Source organism: Falco biarmicus, chromosome 7 (assembly GCF_023638135.1).
Source record: "Falco biarmicus isolate bFalBia1 chromosome 7, bFalBia1.pri, whole genome shotgun sequence".
Lineage (NCBI taxonomy): Eukaryota > Metazoa > Chordata > Aves > Falconiformes > Falconidae > Falco > Falco biarmicus.
Genome location: NC_079294.1, coordinates 24,366,460 through 24,386,986, shown reverse-complemented (window position 1 = coordinate 24,386,986; position 20,527 = coordinate 24,366,460). Strand labels below are relative to the sequence as shown.

Here is a 20,527-nt window from a genome sequence, read left to right as displayed (position 1 = left end):
TTCCTTGCCTACTTAATTTCAAATGGTTTGATCTAATTGTTTCTTACGACACTTAGTGGGGCGCATAGGGATACCTATTGCCAGGTTAAAGACAGTGGGTCTGTGGGGAAGGCAACAAAAAAGCAATAGGGAGAGAGAGCACTGATTGTTATTGAGATGAGCATATTTGCAGATGACCTAGGGTAGGGAGAGAGAGAAAAAAAACCCAAACCAACACTCCAACACCCCCACACCCCATTTCCCTTGGAATTTCCTGATCATTTACCAAACTCTCATTTGAGCAAAACAACCTATACCAGCCAAACTGGCTGCATCCTCTAGAACCTCTGCTGGCAAATGGAATAGAACTGGATACCTCCTTCATCCTTTGGAGGGAGCATCTGTCGCCAACAAACCCCTTATCTCCCCTCTCTTGAGCATAGTGTAGTTGGTCTCTTGTTAACGAGCTAAAACTGCTCTGCCTGCACTCAACCATCTCCAAGCAAGCTTAGGAAATTCTGCGGTGGTTTTCTTCTCCAAAGGTCAGTTTCACTGAGACACCACTGCTTGGGCAGAGCAGCAGAGACACTTCAAGTTAAAATGCAATTTTAATATCTCAGCTACAGCTTTTTTAGACAATTTCTGGGCTCTGTAAAATGTAAATCCGGTAAAAATATTCCTCCTGTACTGCTCAGTATGAGGAAATCCTTGCCAAAGAAAAAAACCTGCGCTTTAAAACTCTTGGAGCTCTCTATGGAAGATTTTCCACTCCTGCCCCACAGAGGACATTTTCCAGTTACAGATTCTCGTATCAGCTGGGGAATGCCCTGATACAATTAGCAGGAAGCTTAATCTCAGAGAGTCAGGAGACTGAAACAGCAGATAACATGAGGTAAGAGAGAAAGAAAGAAACTAAGGAAAGCTCCATAGACTGTTAATAACACAATTTCATCTGAGTACAGATCCAGCCAAGAGTTACTACACTACACCAGACTGTAACCAGCATTCTCTGAAGATGAGAATGGGAAATTACACCGACCTGGGAAAAACTTAGCTTCTGCAGGTGTTCTAAATGTTTTCCCCCTTAATTAGCATCCACTAAAGGCAAAGCAATCATGTTACATATTGGTAACAACCCATCCAAAACATTAACTAGTAAAAATTCCTATGATTCACACATACATGGGCTTATTACACAGCAATATCTAGTCAATGTTTATTATATGGGTACTTATAATAGGAAACAATTGCTATTTATTTAGCAGTCCATCATCATCATCAATTGACTCTAACTGCAGGCTACATTTAAGGGTAAATTTGACTGTCACTGCAATACAGCAATTGATTGAAAGCATATTGTTTTGACAATTGCTTATTTCAGATGAATATACGTGAGAGCTTACGGAGGAAGAACACAGTGTCTTGGAATCTGACCAGAAATCTGAGTCCTGTTCTTAATGCAAAGGAATGTTTATAGGCATAGTTACAGCAGGGTAGTCATCAGCCCACTGGATGCAGTTGATTTAGTTCTGACAAAAGCCAAATGCATAGCCAGATGGGCAATAAAGATGGAGACCCCTTCTCAGAGTCATGGGCAGGACACAGAGAATGAAACTAGGTCCTAGTTAGTCATCTGCACTCCAAAAATTTACTGTCCATTAGTCAACAGCTCCTTATTCATGGGTGGTGATTACTACATTTCCATGGCATAAACCTCCTCTTCCCAGTCATACCTTGAGCTCTCTCTCACACAGGAAATAAGCCACAAGTAGGTTGCTTTGCTGCTTTTCTGGTTCCAACAGTACCTTATTTTGTAATGCATTACTATAATTATTCCTCGTTTCGTGCTGTTTCCGTAATAATTTTCCAGATAAAAAACTTTTCCAAAACAAGTTTATGATGCATTGAAGGGAAAAAAAGAGAAAATACATAGGAAACAAGTGATCATTTCCTCAAGTGCTAAAGTTCCTAACTGGTCTTTTTCTGCTGCAGAATACTGTAAAATAAAGTTTGCTTTACAGAAATACAAAACCAGCCCCCAGGTACGTGCATAGACATTTTGATACCTGCAGTCTCTATGCTATTTTTTCCAGGCTGTTTCTGTGTCTTCTTGTAGGCTTGCACAGTGTTTTTTGGCTTGCATCAGCAGGGTTAAAGCATGTGGGGTACCCTCCTCAGAACAAAAGCCAGGATGATGTAAATGTTGCTTTGCTCTTGCAGTTGCTCTATGTCCAAACACCAGCCAAAAGTAATCAATCAGTGCCTAGAAAAATAGAATCTTAGATGATGATTTGCATGCAAACTTCCCCAGAGAGAATATGCATGCTACATGTTAACACTAAGTGAATAACTGCAGAAAACAAGTTGCAGATGTGTCTTTCATATACAGTTGGAGCACAGAGGAGACAAGATTTGAGGGTTTGATCTGGTTCATTCATATCTGAAAAGCTGCCGGTTGCCAAAACAGTGTGTATGTGTTAATTAGAAGCTCTATTTTGTTGTTTTTAATCTTGACATACCTGCAGTGTAATACCAGGTATATATCATGTAACTGTGTGCTGTTGCAATTTCTGTTCTAGTTTGCGCAGGTGTTTGGTTCATCAAATTTTGCCTAAAAGCAAACAGAGAACCATGTTAATAAGAATATGAAAATGTCCTAGAACAGAGTAGAAGCTTTAAAGACTGAAAGTCTTTATGTCAATGTCTCCTGAATCACTTCATTACAAAATTCATGAGTGCTTTATGATTAATCCAAAGTGCAGAAAGCTCCCATTGGCTGCAGCAAGACCTGCCTTTGCAAGCAGGAAAGTAAAACTAAAGGCAACCCAGCAAGCTGAGGCATGTTATTTCTTACAAGTTGGTTATGGTGATCCTGTAAGAGTAAAATTAATAACCAAGAAGTTATTAATTTTGCTGCCTTTGCCTGCTGTGATGCTGAGCATACCTCCTACTTTGTAACTTGCCACTCATGTCACAGGAGTGTTTACAGGACTGGCAGCAGAGCACAGTAAATGTAAAGACAGCAGTGGTCTGCTAACCCTCAAGCTTTCATAACTTGGTTTTCCAGAGATGGGGGAGACATTTTTAAGCAATTTAAATGAAGGAATTCAGTGTTTCTAAGTTAACAAGCATCAAGCCAGGGAAATCCCTGCTGTTCAGTTTCCATCTAATAACTCTCACTAGCTTCAAGACAGTCAAGAGCCATTTCACAACTACTTAGGCTCAGATTTACCTGAAATTAAGAGCTAGAACAAGCACTGCCTATATTCCTCTTGAGCACAACATAGCTATAGTAAACAGATTATTTTATCCCCCCCCCAATATAATCATACAATCATACAATCATTTAGTCTATAGAAGACCTTGGAGATCAAGTCCAACCATTAACCCAAGACTGTCAAGTCCATCACTAAACCATGTCTCCAAGCACTGCATCTTTAAACACCTCCAGGAATGGTGATTCCACCAGCTCTCTGGGCAGCCTGTTCCAATGCTTGACCATTCTTTCAGTGAAGAAATGCTTCCTAATACCCAATGTAAACCTCCCCTGTCTCAACTTGAGGTCATTTCCTCTTGTCCTGTCACTTGTTATCTGGGAGAAGAGCCTGACCCCCACCTCGCTACAGCCTCCTTTCAGGTAGTTGCAGAGAGCTATAAGGTCTCTCCTGAGGCTCCTTTCCTCCAGGCTAAACAACCCCAGTTCCCTCAGCTGCTCCTCACAAGACTTGTGCTCCAGACCCTTCACCAGCTCCGTTGCCCTTCTCTGGATACACTCCAGCACCTCAATGTCCCTCTTGCAGTGAGGGGCCCAAAACTCAACACAGTGTTCGAGGTGCAGCCCCATCAGTGCCCAGTACAGGGGGACAATCACTCCCCTTGCCCTGCTGGCCACACTGCTTTGGACACAAGCCAGGATGCTGTTGGGTTCTCGGCCACCTGGGCACGCTGCTGGCCCACGTTCAGCCGGCCGTCAGCCAGCACCCCCAGGCCCTTTTCCCCCAGGCACTTTCCAGCCGCTCTGCCCCCAGCCCGTAGCGCTGTGTGGGGCTGCTGTGACCCACGTGCAGGACCCGGCACTGAGCCTTGTTGAACCTGGTACAACCGGCCTCGGCCCACGGGTCCAGCCTGCCCGGATGCCCCTGCAGAGCCTGCCTGCCCTCCAGCAGCTCAACACTCCCCCCAGCTCGGTGTCGCCTGCAAACTGGCTGAGGGTGCACTCGATCCCCTCGTCCAGATCGTCGATAAAGATACTAAACAGAGCTGGCCCCAGCACTGAGCCCTGGGGAACACCACTTGTGACCGGGCACCAGCTGGGTGTAACTCCATCCACCACCACTCCTTGGGCTCAGCCAGCCGGCTAAGTTAACCTGGTGTAGGGTACATCCGTCCAAGCTGTGAGCAGCCAGGTTGGTCTTCTCCCCTGCTTCCGACAGATGAGGCCAGCCTGCCCCTGCCCCTTTAAGACTCCCTTCATGAGGAATGCCCAGCCTTCCTGGACCCGTGGCCCTTCAGGACTGCCTCCCAGGGGACTCTGTCAGCCAGGGTCCTCAACAGGCCACACTCGGCCCTCTGCAAGTCCAAGGCAGTGGTTCTGTGGACCCCTCTCCTTATTTCTCCCAGAACTGAAAACTATCATCTCATGATCACTATGCCTGAGGTGTCTTCTGACCACCACATCACCCACCAGTCCTTCCCTGTTTGTAAACAGCAGGTCCAGTGGGGCATCATCCCTGGCTGGCTCACCAACCAGCTGTGTCAGGAAGCTGAGGTAACCGGCTATGTCAGTGAAACAACAAAGCCATGACAGTATTTTAAAAATAATGCTTATGCTCTCCTTACAGCTATTTTAAGAAAAGCTTTCATTTTTTTATGAACCTAGCTCTGCCTCGCTCTAATTTTCATATTTTCAAGTGACAAGGGTATATCATTGTCCATTTACACACAAATCATACAGACAGTATGCAGGCAGGATATTTTCCAACTTGCTCAGCATGGGGAAATTTTTTCTTAGTTTATATCAAATGACTACTGCATACAATGTTTCATGAACACAAAATTCTGTCTCTACTGTTAAGTAGTACACACATCAGTATGCTCTCTCACATAGACACAAGTTTATATTATAAACTTTTCCAATAAAATTATACACAAATAGAAGGAGTTGTAATTCTGATTTCTTCTGATCACTGTAGGTAAAAATCTCTAGTAAAGAAGTTTCCAGAAATTTAGTGAAAATACCTTGGACCACATAGTCTAAACAAAAATACTTTTGAAATAGACAGCATGAGAACAGACAACCTCATATTTTTATTATATCAACATTTAAAGTCCTCTAAAATCTCACTACTTATGATTTATATATTATGATACAAAGTTACTTTGTCATAAGTTGTAGTTTGTTTAACACAAAAAAGTATTTGGCCTTTGTTTATGGAGTTATTCTGTACCAATTCAAGAAGTAAGCCCGAACAACCAGGAAAGAGGAGTTATTTCTTCCTTAGTGCACATTCTTCAGTTTACTATCAGAAAAAATATTTACTGGTTTTCTAAATTGCTCTCTTTGTATGTGTATGAATAATACTGGCACTGCATACAAGCCATGTATTTATTCAGGATATTTTCTGCCTGTAGACAGAGACCCCACCAACAGTCATTCAGCCTCACATTCTCCAAGCTTACTCAGAAGATAACCAGGCACATTTGGAAAGACAAGACAGTCAACTGACTCAATGAAAATGATCAGATTTCCAAAAATTATACCCCTGATGTAATATAAATGTCTTTAAAAGAACAAATGAGTCATGTTGCTATAGCAGGACAATGTTTGCGTGCATTGTAGCTATGCAGTGTAATAACGATTGAAAACTTTGTGATGAGGGGATAATCATGCTCATGTAATTCATGCATACAGGCTTTGCTATTATCTCGGTCTAGCTCTACACAATTCAAGACTTCCCTTGGTTTCACTTGCTCTGAACTATCACATACAGTATGACAGATTCCTTCACTGGCACATATGGCATTTCTGGCCATGATTATTCCACCCAGAAAGACAGATAGTGAAGCCCCAGCGTACTGCAATTCACTTGGCCCTTTCAAATGTTAATTTCTCTAATGGTACACTTAAAAAAAGAACACCTGCAGAAAGTGGCATCAATCGTTTAGAAAACAGCACTTCCACATTCTCATACCAAGTGTTATGCCTGAAAGGAAGAAAATTAGATATTTACACCTTTCATTTGTAGGAGACATCACTTACCTCTGCAAAACATGCTGCAGGCAGGAGAATTATGTCTGCTCGCACTGATAAATGTTTGGGCCTTCCTTCCTGTGAGACCTGAAAAGGCAGAGCACTGATCCATTGTGAGACAGCAAAACGAAGAAACAGGTGCCTACAAAGAAGCAGACCAAAACATAGACTCATACATACTTCAAGAACAAACCAGGAAGGATTCAGGGGGTCTCAGCTCAAGTCTGTGAGCATCAACAATCTCACCTCAGTGTTTTGATCCCATGTAGACCTATGGTTTGTGCCAGTAAAATGATTTCTGAATATGCTTAGAAAGCCCAAATCCAAAATTCACCGAGATCACAAGAGCTAGAAAGTGTGATCAGATTTCTTATCGTTGATGGGAAACATTGATTACTGTTCACTAACACTGACCAGTAAGATAATCTTTATTTATGGGAAGTAATAATCAATAAGGCATAAAATAAGCCATACAGTTACTCCTGAGAACCATGACTCCGGGACACCCTACCATATTAGCCTCTCTGGCTGACTGTCTTTGCTTTTGAATGTTGTGTTCTTGGCTACATAGTGACCCACTCTGATGATACAAGTAAAGATAACCAGGTGTCAGTTTACCCCCTGGTCTATCTATGGCTTTTTTTCCTGGAAGGCTGAACCCTTGTCAGAGGAAATCACTGAACTAGGGTCTTCTACTTTATGAAAAAGTCTAAGTGTCAAACCTCCTTTCAGAGGAATGCATGCTAAAAACCCCTTCACCACTGAGTCAGCATCCTGACAGAAAAGAGAAATTGGCCTCTGAAATCTAGAAGGGAGTTTCTTACTGGGTATTTCAGGTTTTCATATACCTCAAGCCATGACTAAAGTAGAATTCCAAGTCCAGGAAAAAGGCCAGATTTAATAATTAATTCTCTACTGGTCTTGATGAGTCTGCCTTGAACAAGGTTAGTTTCTAGTCCAATTCTCCATGTTGCAAGATGCTTAGCATCCATAGGCTCCTTTTTTCATCTGAGAATTCTGTCATTAGCTTCCAAGCTTTTCAGTAATTTTGACAGCCTAAAAAGACTCACAAATCCCAGGGGATGGATTAGGAATATAAATGCTGGTACATTTATATGGGGACATCTGTGTGCAAAAGATATGTGGGAAAATTTATCATAAAAACAGGCACCAAAGTTCCTCAGTCTCTTTCTTCCCTCTGAAAGAAGCAGTGAATTGGATTGTGCTGCTCAGAATCACAAATTCTCTCAAAATCTATAAGGCAGAGTGTTGCAAGTCAAGCGACATCTCATTTGCCTCTTCATAATGTTCAGATGCTGGCTGCCAAGAAAAAATTACTTCTGAATTCAAAGTTCACTGGGCACGACCGTTACATTCATAATAAGAACCTGATGAAAACCTGTATTCTTCCACATGTAGCTAACATCTACTCTACAAGATTTCATTAGAGTGAGAAACTTTGCATGCCCCTCTGATCACAGAGTCTGGGAAGCCTCACATCCCATTTTCCTCATGAGGACTGGGCTCTTCCTCTTAATGTCTTTGAGAAGGAAAAAACCCAAGGGTTTCCGAGCTTTGTCAGCTCCTATGCAATACTCTGTTTTCCCTCTTGGGTTCATATCCGCATTTAGCAGCTTCAGTGAGGAATCAGATAACATCACTGGACCATGATCTCCTGATTATGACCCAATAGATCTGTCATGACAGCAGAAAGCACAATATACATGCAGACAGACATCAGCAGTGTTGCATTACTGTCCATGGCTAAATAGTAGGTGAACTGAGGCAGTATATCTCATCCTGGAAATATAAGAGTTCCGTTTGCTTAAATGCAGCTAGTCCAGCATGATATTAAGCCAGCGGAAGCATTAACTCATCTGTATTTGTGTGCCCATATTAATACTGAGCTGCAGCCAGCATTTCAAATAGTTACTTTCAAAGGAGATGTGACATGCATAAAGAGGAAATATTAATGTTCTACTTTCTTTGCTTATAGCAAAACTTTTTGGTTTCACTCAGCTTCCCTTCCTACCTTCATGCTATTCCAGGGTGAAGACTTTGCTTTCAAAAAATAAAAAAAAAAAATCTTCCATTAAGTCTTTAGAAATGTGTCCAGATGATCAAAACACATAGCAAAAAAGAAGGTCCTGAAAATTACCAAAGAGATCTCACACTAACTGATCTGTAGAGTTTGGTATTGTCAACTGATGACCTATTCTGTGTACAAAACAACTTATAGCCTAGATCACTATGCACGAACAATACAATTTGCTGAACTGTTAAAAACCGAAACCAAATTTAAGTCAATGCAAATAATTTCTGGACAAAAAGGACACACTGCTGTTCAAAAGAGGTTTTGCCATTTAAATTAGTGGTTCTGATAATTTTGTCTTTTCTTATACACTGCCAGAGACTGACATAGATGAATAATGGAATGAGGTACACATCTAAATGGGTTTACTCTGAAAAAGGTGTACTTTAAAGATACTATGGCATAGGCTGAAGTGTGAGCTAGCAACTTGTACACTTTATGTATTGAAAAGGAGAATGGAACCCCTGTAGCAGACGCAACCATCAAACTATTTGAGATTGAAAATTCAGTTGATGAACACAGAGTTTGATTCTCAGAGCCAGCTGCATTTAGGGAAATATGACGTTATTCACCTTTGAAAGAAAATTATACAAGAAACTCCCTGAAGTGGAAAGAGACCCACACACCTCCCCAGAACTAATCAGGGGAGTTAGCAATGCAAACAAATTTCATTGGTTATCAGACTGTTTTGGATAATTAAGTCTCACGGGCCAGGGTGTAATCACTGGAAAATTCCCACCCTCTCCCCACCTCTGTGTATAACTTTGAATAGATTCCTCATGTGCCTTATTCCTGTTTTACTTTAGTACATCTATCATACAACACTTCGTAAAAACAGGATGCAGTGGTGAATTGTTATGTCCCAGGTTAAACGGTTAGACTCTTCTAAAGAAGAGACTGGAGCTCCTGTCCCAGTGAACTGAAGCTCTCTGTGCCTGAACATTTTTGTACCCTCAAAGGATTCTGCAAAGACAATTTAAATTTATACTCAGAGGCTGGGAGCCACAGAAGAAACTAGACAGAATACTAGTCTAGTGTGATGTAGGCAAAGGCCACCCATGTTTTTTGATCAGTCTGCAGACCTGCCAGCAGACAAGTGGGCGCATCATTGCATCAGGCTTTTAACTGAGACCACGGGTGAGCTGTAACACAGTGGAAGGCTGCTAACCATTTCCTGTGGATCAGAATTAAGAAAAGTGTTTTGAATGAGAACAGCTTTGCAATTCTGGAAACAGACACAGTTGTCAGGAACCAAAGACAGGTGCCAGGAAAGAAGGTAGTGGAAAGAGCATAAAACAATAACCTCAGACTTCCATGATTAACTAGATAAGGAAATACATGAAGATGCTGTAGGGTTATTCGGGCTAACTGCAAAGCAGCTGCATCCACAGCAAGATGAAAAAGATTTTTCATGTTGCACCTGCTAATGGGCCTAAGTGAAAGAGACCATAGGCCTGAACTTTGGGACTTTGCCATTCTCACATTTATATTTGAAAATCCATAATTAAAAAGAAACTTGGAAACACTTGGCTTTATAAAAGTATGGCTTCACCACAGAAAATCAATGAAAGAAAAACCTTGCTCTGACTTGTAGTGTTGGATAATAATGCATTACAAAAAAGGATGCCTTACTCTAGTCTAAATCCACCCTGACAAATAAATACAGCAAAAAAATCAATAAGGACTGTAAGGTAGATGCACTACTAGAAAGATTTTTTTCTGAAGTACACTTGTGATATTAGATCACTACCAGCAGATTTCTGAAAAAAATACCAACCATGGCATCAGTCCTTACAATATGAGCAATTCTTGCCTGTTCTTTAACTGAAAGTCTTCTCTCAGCATTATTAATAATAATAACAACAATATTAATAATAATAATTTTGCAAAATTATTTTGGTTGAAACAGAGAAGGAAAAAAAAAGAAAAACAGGATAGAAATTGTGCAGCTTGGTAGCTAAGAAACTCAGAGCCAAAGTTATGCTCCTTCTATTTTTATCTGATTTGATTACCAATTTAATTTACTTTCTAAGAAAAAAGCACGGCAAAAGTAAACATCCTTGACACAATGGCCTAGTTTCTATTATTTAAATCAATATTTCACTAAGTTGCTGGTAAACCATACAGGTATATTGATTTATATTGCAATATGTGTGTTCTTTATGCTTCTCTATATCAGCATCTATAGCAGGTCCCCAGGATTAACAGACTTTGTGAGTTGTAGGAAAGTCAGTTCAAATGCTAATGGTACTTCATAAAACAGTTCAGACTTTCAAACAGTACAGAGGAGTCCAATAAAGGAATGTCCTGCCTGTGGAAACACAGTACTTTTTCTAATAGCAGCTGCCATTGAGTCATCAAGCAAAGACGGTTAGGGAGAACCTCTTTCTCAATGCTTTGAACTTCAGTGATTCAAAGACACCAAGTACCTAACGTATTGCTTCCTTTGAAATCCCAAAGAATATTATGAAAAGAAATAATGTAGCTAGAAATCATATCTAAGGGTAACAAACCAGACAGACTTGTGATGGACCAGCTGATGCATAAAAACAACGTTAAATAGCTTTAAAAATTTCTCCTTTTCCATAATTTTGTATGTCATAATGAGCTAAAAGTCCTTTTTTACTTAGAGCATTCTGGAAAACATGGCTCGGGCAAAACCTCCATGAATCTGCTAGCTACTAAGAATAGTGTTTGCATTGATTGTTCAACAGTCTTTTTACTACATATTGCTGAATATATAATTAGAACAAAAATGTAGACTGAAAGCTTCCAGATGAAGTCAAGGGAGTTACGCAGGCTAAGACTGGTGAAAAAACAGCCATCTGTCAGACTGTAAAAAGGGAGTTATACAAAACAGCTCAAGGAGTACCTCTTAACTTAGTGTAGACTAACAGTATTATTTACTTGAACAAGTCTAAAAAAGAAATGTAAAAATAGTGAGCATTAAAAAAAGATCACAATATGCTTTCTATATAATGAGACCACAGCAGTGGCTGGATACTACTATCTGGTTATTACAATAATGGGTGTTTTCAAAATGCATATCTTCTAGATTGCAGTCTACACCCACCGCTTTACCAAGAAATCTCCAGAATTGTATTTTAATGCTAATAAATAGCATGCAAGTAAATATCTGTTTGGTGGAGGGGGCGGAAGAAGTTGATTTGGTTTGTTTTTTTAACTGCAGCAGCCTCCAAGATGGATCTCAACAACTGCTCAACAGCGTGCAGTAACATGGCACAATAAGTTTGAAAAGATCCAAACTGAAGCTGTACAAGGAGCTTTCTAGGGAGGCTGGAGGCAATTAGCCAGCCCGGGACACTTTCCACTATACAGCCCTTTCCCAGTCCATCTGCCTATTCCAGTATTCTGCTGTGACTGTCTTTGCTAGCACAGTCTTAAAAGTCAGTTGCTGTAGTCTATTACACAAGCTTGGAAACAGCTAAATGCTACTATATGCACAGTGCAGAGCGAGGGAACTTTGCCTCTCCTTTCAGATGGGACAATGTAGTTAAAATCTTGGTCAGATATTCAACTTGGAAGAGATTTAAAATTACCATTCAAGTATGAAAGACCTAATAACCCATGGAAACAACTAGAGAAAAAATTACCATTATTAAAATGGCAGAAGAGCCAAGGATAGCTAAATATATTGTTGACAGGAGTGAAAGATCACTTGCTTCCATTCAAATCCTCTCATATTTCATGCAAAGTATAAATTTGAATAGGCAGCACTTGACTAATGGTAAAGCTGAGGCCTAAAATAAGAGTGGGGAAAAGAAAATAAGAATGGAAAACTGAGAGGCACACAAAACAATGATGGGAAAACCAGTGTGCTGGGAGACAAAATTTGAGAACAGAGAATGAAAAAAGGATAAATGAGACACTAATGGGAAGTGTAAGAGGAAGAAGAAGAAGAAGAAAAGAGATCAAGAGATGAGAACAAGGCTATAGGGAAAGGAAAGCACAAGATAAAGCATTGGGAGTGAGTAAGACAAAGTAAACACCACATGGAAGACCCTCATCTTCCTAACGGGTGACCTGTAAGTTTTGTGAATACCAATACAAGTGAACACCCAATTCACAATCCTTACACCTAATGCATTACACACAAGGCACCAGAAAAGCTGAAGTATAGCGGCAGCCAACAAAGAAAAAATGCAAAATAACAAACTGTTCAGTATGGATTGGGTGGCTTCACTTAATAACTTGCCATTTTGCTCTAGGCCACATCAAAGAAATCTCTCATAATGCTCTAAAATATGACAACAGAGGGCTAAAACATTCACATAGTGACACCACTTTATGAGGCAGAAAAGTACAGAACCAGAGCTATTTTCTTCAGAACTGAAATGATTTTGTTTTTACTAAGTACATTGTAGTCAAGGAGGCATTATTTTCCATGAACATGAACTGAAAAAGTGCCTGGCTGGCATCCCAGGCACAAATTGTCCTTGCTGGGTACTGGAACTAGGCCAGATAAGACACTCAATAACTCCATCTTTATCCTGCTGATCAGATATGCGCTCAAGTGTCCACATAAGAAATCTCAAAGACTTGTTGCGTTATATACTCACAATGTCCGGCGTGAAGGCAGCTGAACAAATGTTAGCTTTTACTGTGGATAAAAACCCATCATGCAGAAGAGACACAGAAGGTAACTGTTCTGATCTGGATCCCACTGGACAGTTGCTGTAACAGACAGAGTGGGCTGCGAGTCACTGCACGACTCACTTCCTCCATTCACCAGACCTGCTCTGCTCCCTACAGTGCCCCCCAGCCGACATGCGTCTTCATTTTCAGTACCCATCGAAACCCACGTCTCTGGCATATGTTCCTCCTCTTGGAAAATCCATAACCCTCTTCAGCATGGCCTCTTTCTGTAACCTTCCTTCTCACCTGCTGGCATGTACTCCCCCTCCAGACAATTTATCTTCCTTGGAATACAATAGGAACTGCATGCTCATCTGTTCTAAAAATAAGGCCCGAAGTATGGACTTAATTACATGACTGTTTGTATGAATTATGATCATGTTAATTGATTGTTAATTCTTACTCCAAATAATCAGTTGGAACAGTGCTGGGAAAAATCCAGTGTATGGCCTTTTATAGCAATTCAGTTACCTTGGTATTTGAGATCAAAGACATTGGTTTGATGATGTCATACTCTTGGTTTAAGACAACAAACCTAGCGTGTTGTAATCAGCATCAACATGCACCAGCACCTCTTGCTTTTTCCCTACTGTTTCCTGCTGTAGTGTCAGCCTACTATTCACTAAAGAAACGTTTTGCATACGTGCAAAGTATTTACAAGATGCCTACCTAATTATTCTTAGGTTTTGGAAAGTCATGTATGCTAGAAAGGTCCATATTCTTATAGTAGGATTTTCTTAATTGTTTGTGTCTAGGTGGAGGGCTTTTCCATTTGAAAAAAATCAAAGAATGCATACAGATGAAGCAACTACATCTCATTAATTTACTATGCAATGCAGTTATCATGAGAAGCACTATTTAATTTTTATTTCTACTCTAATTACTCAACAAAGGAGTCCAGTTGTCTTCTTGGCTGGATGCGTTTGATGAAATCAGAGCACAATTCTAATTTTTTGTTTGCACACATCTTACCCAGTTTTAGTAGCAGTTACATGTTTTCCAGTTGCTGATTTAAAAAAGGTTTTGTATTTTCTTTCATATGCCTCAATAAATCACTTGGTAAGCAGGCAGCCCTTGGAAATCTGGAGTGACACTGTTTGCATTTGGAGATTCCTGGGCACCTACACTTACAACTCAAGAGTCAACTGTACACATCTAGCTTTGTGCCAGGAGTTACTAGACAGAACTTTCCTCCTCTTTGATTCATGATCCAAATCGTCGAATTATAGATAACAGTAGGTGATACTGAAGATCGGATCAGATTTAATCAAAAGTGAAGATTAAAGTGTCTCTTCCCTGCTGTTTCTATTTCATTGAACTTTAGTTCACTGCTATAAATGATCTGAAATCTATCAGAAAGATAATCAAATCAAGCAATTCTCCAGCAAGTCCTCTGTTTCTCATTTTGAGAGTAGCTTGCAAGCTGATTTCTTAGCCATGTATGAGGCAGCTCTCTGTTGAGGACTGCAGAAGTTTTATGTACCATGTATATCTTTTTCATGCATGGCTACTGATGTTTAGTTAGAAACATGCCTCCAAGTTTAGGGAAAAATTGATTCTTTTTATATCAGACATTGCAGTGAAAAGGTCCTGTCAAAAAAACCCCATTCAATTAAAAATAAAATCATTCAAGTTCATTATCCAGAGCAACAAGAAACAGCAAGTCAAAACTTAACAGTGGTTTCTCTCCATGCTTACTCAGTGATGAGAGTTCGTTGTTTACATGCAAGCCTCAGTGTTATTTTAGATGCCTTTGGATATCCCACCTGGTCTCTAGCTGCCACTCCTGAAGAGCAGGTATTGTCCCCTATTGTTTTAACCTTTTTTTTCTTTCTTTTTTTTTTTTTTTTTTTTTTAAGCAGGTGTAAAGGGTCACCACAATCCCAATGTGCAACTTGAGGGTAAAAAAAATTCAAACAGGGAAAGCAAATTATAAACCATGCCAGCTTCAACAGTGGTGTATTTTATATATCTCTCAGTAAACAGCTTCTAACAAAGTGATTTGGCAATAGCTACAAGTACCCTGCTCTAACCTGTAAAACACAGTATGAGCTTTAATTGATAAGTCCTGCTTTAGTGAATATTGAAGAATTAAAACATTTTACAGATGGACAAAGGAATTATTTTGAAGGGTGGCTGGATTACAGTGGGTAGTGAACAGTTTACAAAGGAGGAAATAAAGTAATCTTAATTAAAGACTTCCTCTTGCTTCACAGGCTTTCAATAGTTAGCTCAAAAGAAACCATTCAAAGACATTTTCTGGATAGGCAAACGAAAACAACAGTCACATATATATATTTTACTTAAAGCCTCCAATTTTCTCCTTTTGCAGAATCTGTGAAGATAAATACTAACCAGCTCCTGACACTGGGCTAGTAAGCACAGAAGACACCTTCAAGGAGAAGCAGCACTACCAGGGATTATTCAAAGCAAGTGGGAAGATAAACCAATGACTGAGAAAGGATGCAGTTCCCTGGATCCTCCTTCCAGCCCTTCTTGTAGGTGGGCATTACATTTACTAACCTCCCATCAACTGGGACCTCCCTGGCTAGCCAGGACTGCTGACAAATGACTGAAAGATGCTTCAGCTTTCTGCTGTACGGTCAGCTGTTTTCTTTGTCTTCTCACAGTTTGATTGCTTGAAGGAGATGAGGCTGAGTGCCAGGAGACCCGAGACACAAGAACACAGAGGGCATATGCTTCCTCACTGATATTTCACAGTATCACTGGAAGCCAAAGGCAGCTTTTTAAGATTTAGTTGGAGCCACTATTTTAATCTTTTCAGTCTCTCAGCATCAATGTGAAATGAAAGTACTGTCAGGACTGTCCACAACTCCGGATTCTGTTTACATATAAGCAAGAAAACGCTTACTAAAGGAAGGGTAGTCAGAAACTCTTAAAAGTTTAAATTCTTTCTGATAAAGTTTAGTCCTCACAGACTTCAAAAGTTGAAGTTTCCTTTGAAGTCTATATATGTTTTCATTGTAATAAAATACATTTTAAAAATTATTCTGTTCAAATTTACAGGATCCTTAAAAAGTTATTTTTGTGTAAGGATTTCAGAGATAACATAAGCTCTTAGAAATTCATGGTGAGGTGAGCCAAGGCTTTCTGGGATTGCTGGAAAAAACTGATTAAGCATTGCCAGATAAGAAATTCTTAACTGACACAGTTGTCCTTTTATTTTAAAAAGTGGTGGTCAGTGCTAAGATAATCTTTATCCATACCTTTTATTATTTATATAAATCTACATCTAAATCAAAACTTCTGCAAATGAACATCTTTAAAATGTTCATAGCGATTCTAATGAAACAGTTTTAACTATAGATATACATCCACAGTTTTGTGAAAACATCAGTGTATTTATAAATGTTTTTTGCAAACTAGGCCAGTAATTCTTTCAGTACATTGAAACGAATTTTAAATTATAAAAAAAAAAAAATCAAGTAAAAGAAAATTAGATGTTGTTCTCATCTGGCTGAGAGCCTAGAAAAAAGCCATCATCTTTAAATTTCCCACCATTGGTGACATGGGGATCTACTCCAGAAAACTTACTTAGCAGTTGCATACCTTAAGCAAAAAAACCTGCAATCTGTGATTATTTAATCTGCTGTTCACATATGAAATTCCAGTCAAGCATTTTAAATAACCACAAAAACAACAGCAAGCTAGATGAAAACATTTATTTCTAATATCACAAAAACTTCAGAAGAAACTCCTAAAACTTCTGGAGTCAGAAAAACATATTCTAGAGTGGAATTAGAACTTGTGGTTGATGTGACAAAGAACTGCCACTTAACGAGACAAAGCTAAACTTTTTTGTGTTTAACTAATCTGAAAACTGAAAAAATCTAAACTAAACACATACACAAGTCTTTAGGTATGCAAGAATCCAGGGGTCTTTTGCCATTGAGTTCTCTATACAGTTATTGTTTTCCTGTCCTAATCTCTCTTGCTTTCTGTCACATTAGGCAAATTGTTGTCTCAGTGGAGCAAGCACTAGCCACTAACGTGGTTATTCAGTAATGGGTTTGGTTTTGTTTGGTTGTTTTTTTCTAAAAAAGAGATGGCACTACCTATGCTGTTGATGCCTGTCTAGTCAATTCTGAAATTAAAAGTAAATTGGTAATTATAATTTATGAGTAGTTACTTTGATATAAATGGTACACACACACACTTCTGAGTTGTGTATGGTGCACATCCATCACCCCATTAAACAGCTTAAAAATTAAATTGGACTTAGGCTTAGAAAAATGCAGAGAAAATAATGGCTTAGCCTATGCCTAAATCAGTACTAATACCATGTGATTTCTATAATATCCAAACAAACTTAATAAAGTACTCTGCAACAGTTGCAGGTGTTGCTTGGTAGTTGATTGATTTTATTTCTTAACAAAAATAAATATTTAAAACCTCTCCAAGAGCAGTAGACACATTATTCTCACGCAAGACAACTTTTCACCACCATATTCCCCAAAAATACTCTGATGAGGTGTGTATAAAGATGCCTTCTCACACAAAGGTTGCTTCATAGATTCTTTAGGGTATCTCTCTTAGCCAAGAGTACTTGCTCCTAGCTATCATTTCAACTGTCTCATCACTTGTGTTTGAGCAACAGATGCAGTGTTGCAATTACTCTCTTCAAAATGTAATCAAATACAATGCAGGTTTCTCTTAGGCCTCTCCCAGTATTGTACCTATACGCACATACATTGACACAAATACATTAAAGAAGAAATGTTGAAGTCTCAGGAGGGGAATTTAGAGGCCTGTCCTTCTGTTCCTCCTGTAGCCTCAATCTAAAAGGCTTTAACGAATGTCGCTGAAATAGCAGCTGGCCCTCTGCCAGTCCATTGCAGCACATATAGAGATATACATGTGCACAGGCACACACGCAAAGTTTGCAGGCATGCTTTAAAAAGAGGTCCAAGAAGTAAAATGCCCTTTTTAAAATGTGTTATGGAATATTAACGTTTTGAAGTATTATTTCCTTCACAGTTTGCTTAAGACAATTACATGAACAGAGATCATGGCTTAAAAAAATCCAGGTATTCCTTGCTAATCGATAAAATAGATATAATACTATACAGACAAAGATATTCAAGTACAGATGAAAAAGACTACTTTCTTTAGACTTTCTTTCATTTTTTTTCCCCTGTACAGTAGGTATTGTCTTCCAAAATAAAGATATCTTCCTGCAATTGCTGAAATGTAGTCTTTGGCCAAAATACCTCCCTCTCTTGGCTCAGATCTCACATAATATTTAAGCCATGTGAATAATATTTAAGACACTCCTGATAGGTCAATTTAGTTTCATAAGTTTGTAGCTGCATCAGTCTGTTGGTAAAAATGCAATTGCTAATCTCCAGGTAAACAATGAGTATTGACCTTCATAAGCAACTTCTAATACAGTTATGGATGTCACAGACTAATGATTAACAGTCATTACGTCAACACAGAGTAGGGAAAAGCTGTCTTTGAAAACAAAAGCATTAACACAGAAGTAGTTCTGTCGTGGTAAAACTGCAAGACTTTCCTTCAACTTACAATGAAGCTAGCTGCATTGTGGCCAAAGGCATTGGAACGGAACTATTAGCAAAAATCTTGTCAAAAGGAGCCATTAATCACATCTCTTCTTCTTCATTAGTATTATCTGTTTCAATAAGGGGCCTAGACCCTCTGTTTGTGGCCTTCCTCTACAGCTGTCAGAGTGGTTGAAGCCTGTCGATAGCATACAAACATATAGGAAAAGCATCCAAGGAGGTGCCTTAGAGAATTGCTTCGGATAATTTAACACATCCCAAAACATCTCTTCTCTAGGCTGGGAGCCACTTAGAATCATTAGCACTTGTTATAAGCTTGAGTAAGATATCACCTGATTTGAAGACTATGACAGCTAGATTAGGTTTGAAATAGGAAGGGACAGAGGAAAGACTCCAATCTTTCTGAAAAAGCTGTAGCTCTTCTGTACCTGTCAACAGGGAAATGCAAGATGTTACATCTGATAAATTTCTATAGGCACAACCAATTCACTTGTGAATTGACTCCAAAATAATTCTGTATATAACTTGTCTCTCTAAATACTCTTGGGGGGAAAAAAGTGTGAATATTATTTTCATACTAATCTGTGTATTGTTTGTACTATAAAGTGAATAGTAAAGGTCCTCTAGAATCCTTGCCAAAATGAGCGAGAAAGCACTGTATTGCACTCAGAATATTTAGTTGAAATTTATACTATAAACCAGAAATCCCACACTTCAGAAGAGTGGAAGATGAGTTGTTTGATCAGCCAAGAGTTCCATTATAGATCCTATTTTCCATGCAAGGAAAACAGTGTGATGCCGTCTGCTGAAACCAGAGAAACTTACTGCGTGCTGCTAATGGAGACCGGGACATGACACAGCAAGTATAAGCATCTGCACAAGCAAACAGTCTCCATGAATATTTAAGCTTATAATTTATCTGGCAGGGAAGAAACTAAAAGTGCACCAAAGTTGCAAAATGGGACATAATTACACGCGTTTTCTTAAGACAGACAGCTGAAACAGGAATTGGCTGACGACTAGGTCAACAGAGAGTATCTTACAAGGTTCGATTGCTCGCGTTGCTGCAAAGTGAAGCAAACAGCACGCTGTAATGAATGTTACCAAGACAATGCAAAAATCGTGAAACTGTAGGAGAAAGATCTGCTGCACTAACAGTTCAGTATACTCTTATACAACAGTGAGCAGAAATAAAAAAGGCAGCTGCCCTTTCTGCCTATCTAGGTCTAGGCCTCGTGAGAGGAATTTTTAACATATAAAAGTGTGTCTTCTCAATCTCTAATCTTTAAGGAGATAAATAGTGGTATTCATTAACATAGCATGAATCATTTTCCTTAGTACAGGTAATGAACAAACAGAAAAGTCCGTCATTTTCCAACTAGTTATTTCTCATAATGACACGAATGTTTAACTTGCCAGGTAGCACAATTATTGTGGAGAGAGAGAAGAACAATATGGTTATTGTATCTGAATAATTATCCACTGTGATACCTACAAGTCAAAGCAAAACAGACGTCAAAAGGAAGGAGTGCAAACTGAATTCAAGCAAATAGTGATGGCTTTTCACTGATACAGGTTAGGCAGATTTTGTAAAGTAACCATGCAAAGTAGCCAGTCAAGCTTCTGGTAAATGGTTTGCACCCACCGCAGTTTCATCAACACATGGGTCTTCACCCAGATCCCAAGTTTCTGTGTTTCTTGAAACATTTACTGGTTAGCATGTTTCAACAAATCCCCAGCAAGCTACTGTAAACATCCTCCTGCTTTACTCAAGCATAATTACAAAGAAAGAAATCACAAGAGGTTATAAGTTTAAAACTTACACTTAACTAGGAACATACCGAAAGGTATTTTCAACTGATCAGCTTTTTTCTCTGTTTACTCTATTAAAGATGTAATTGCCTTACTGACTTAGAAGAATCTACTTTCTATGCCTTCGACACTTTAGGGACAAATGGAACAAAGCATCACTGAATATGAGTCAACAGTGCCCTGGCAGCCCAAAGG

The 20,527-nt window shown here is 39.3% G+C and overlaps 1 long non-coding RNA gene across 1 annotated transcript; it reads right to left on the bottom strand.

Moving 5' to 3' along the window:
• Positions 1–1,707: 1,707 nt before the first annotated feature.
• LOC130152108 (uncharacterized) lies at positions 1,708–6,333 on the bottom strand. Its single transcript, XR_008822877.1, has 3 exons — positions 6,239–6,333; positions 2,499–2,590; positions 1,708–2,242 (listed from the first exon to the last, which is right to left on the bottom strand). It is a non-coding gene; the product is annotated as an uncharacterized LOC130152108 (long non-coding RNA).
• Positions 6,334–20,527: the final 14,194 nt, after the last annotated feature.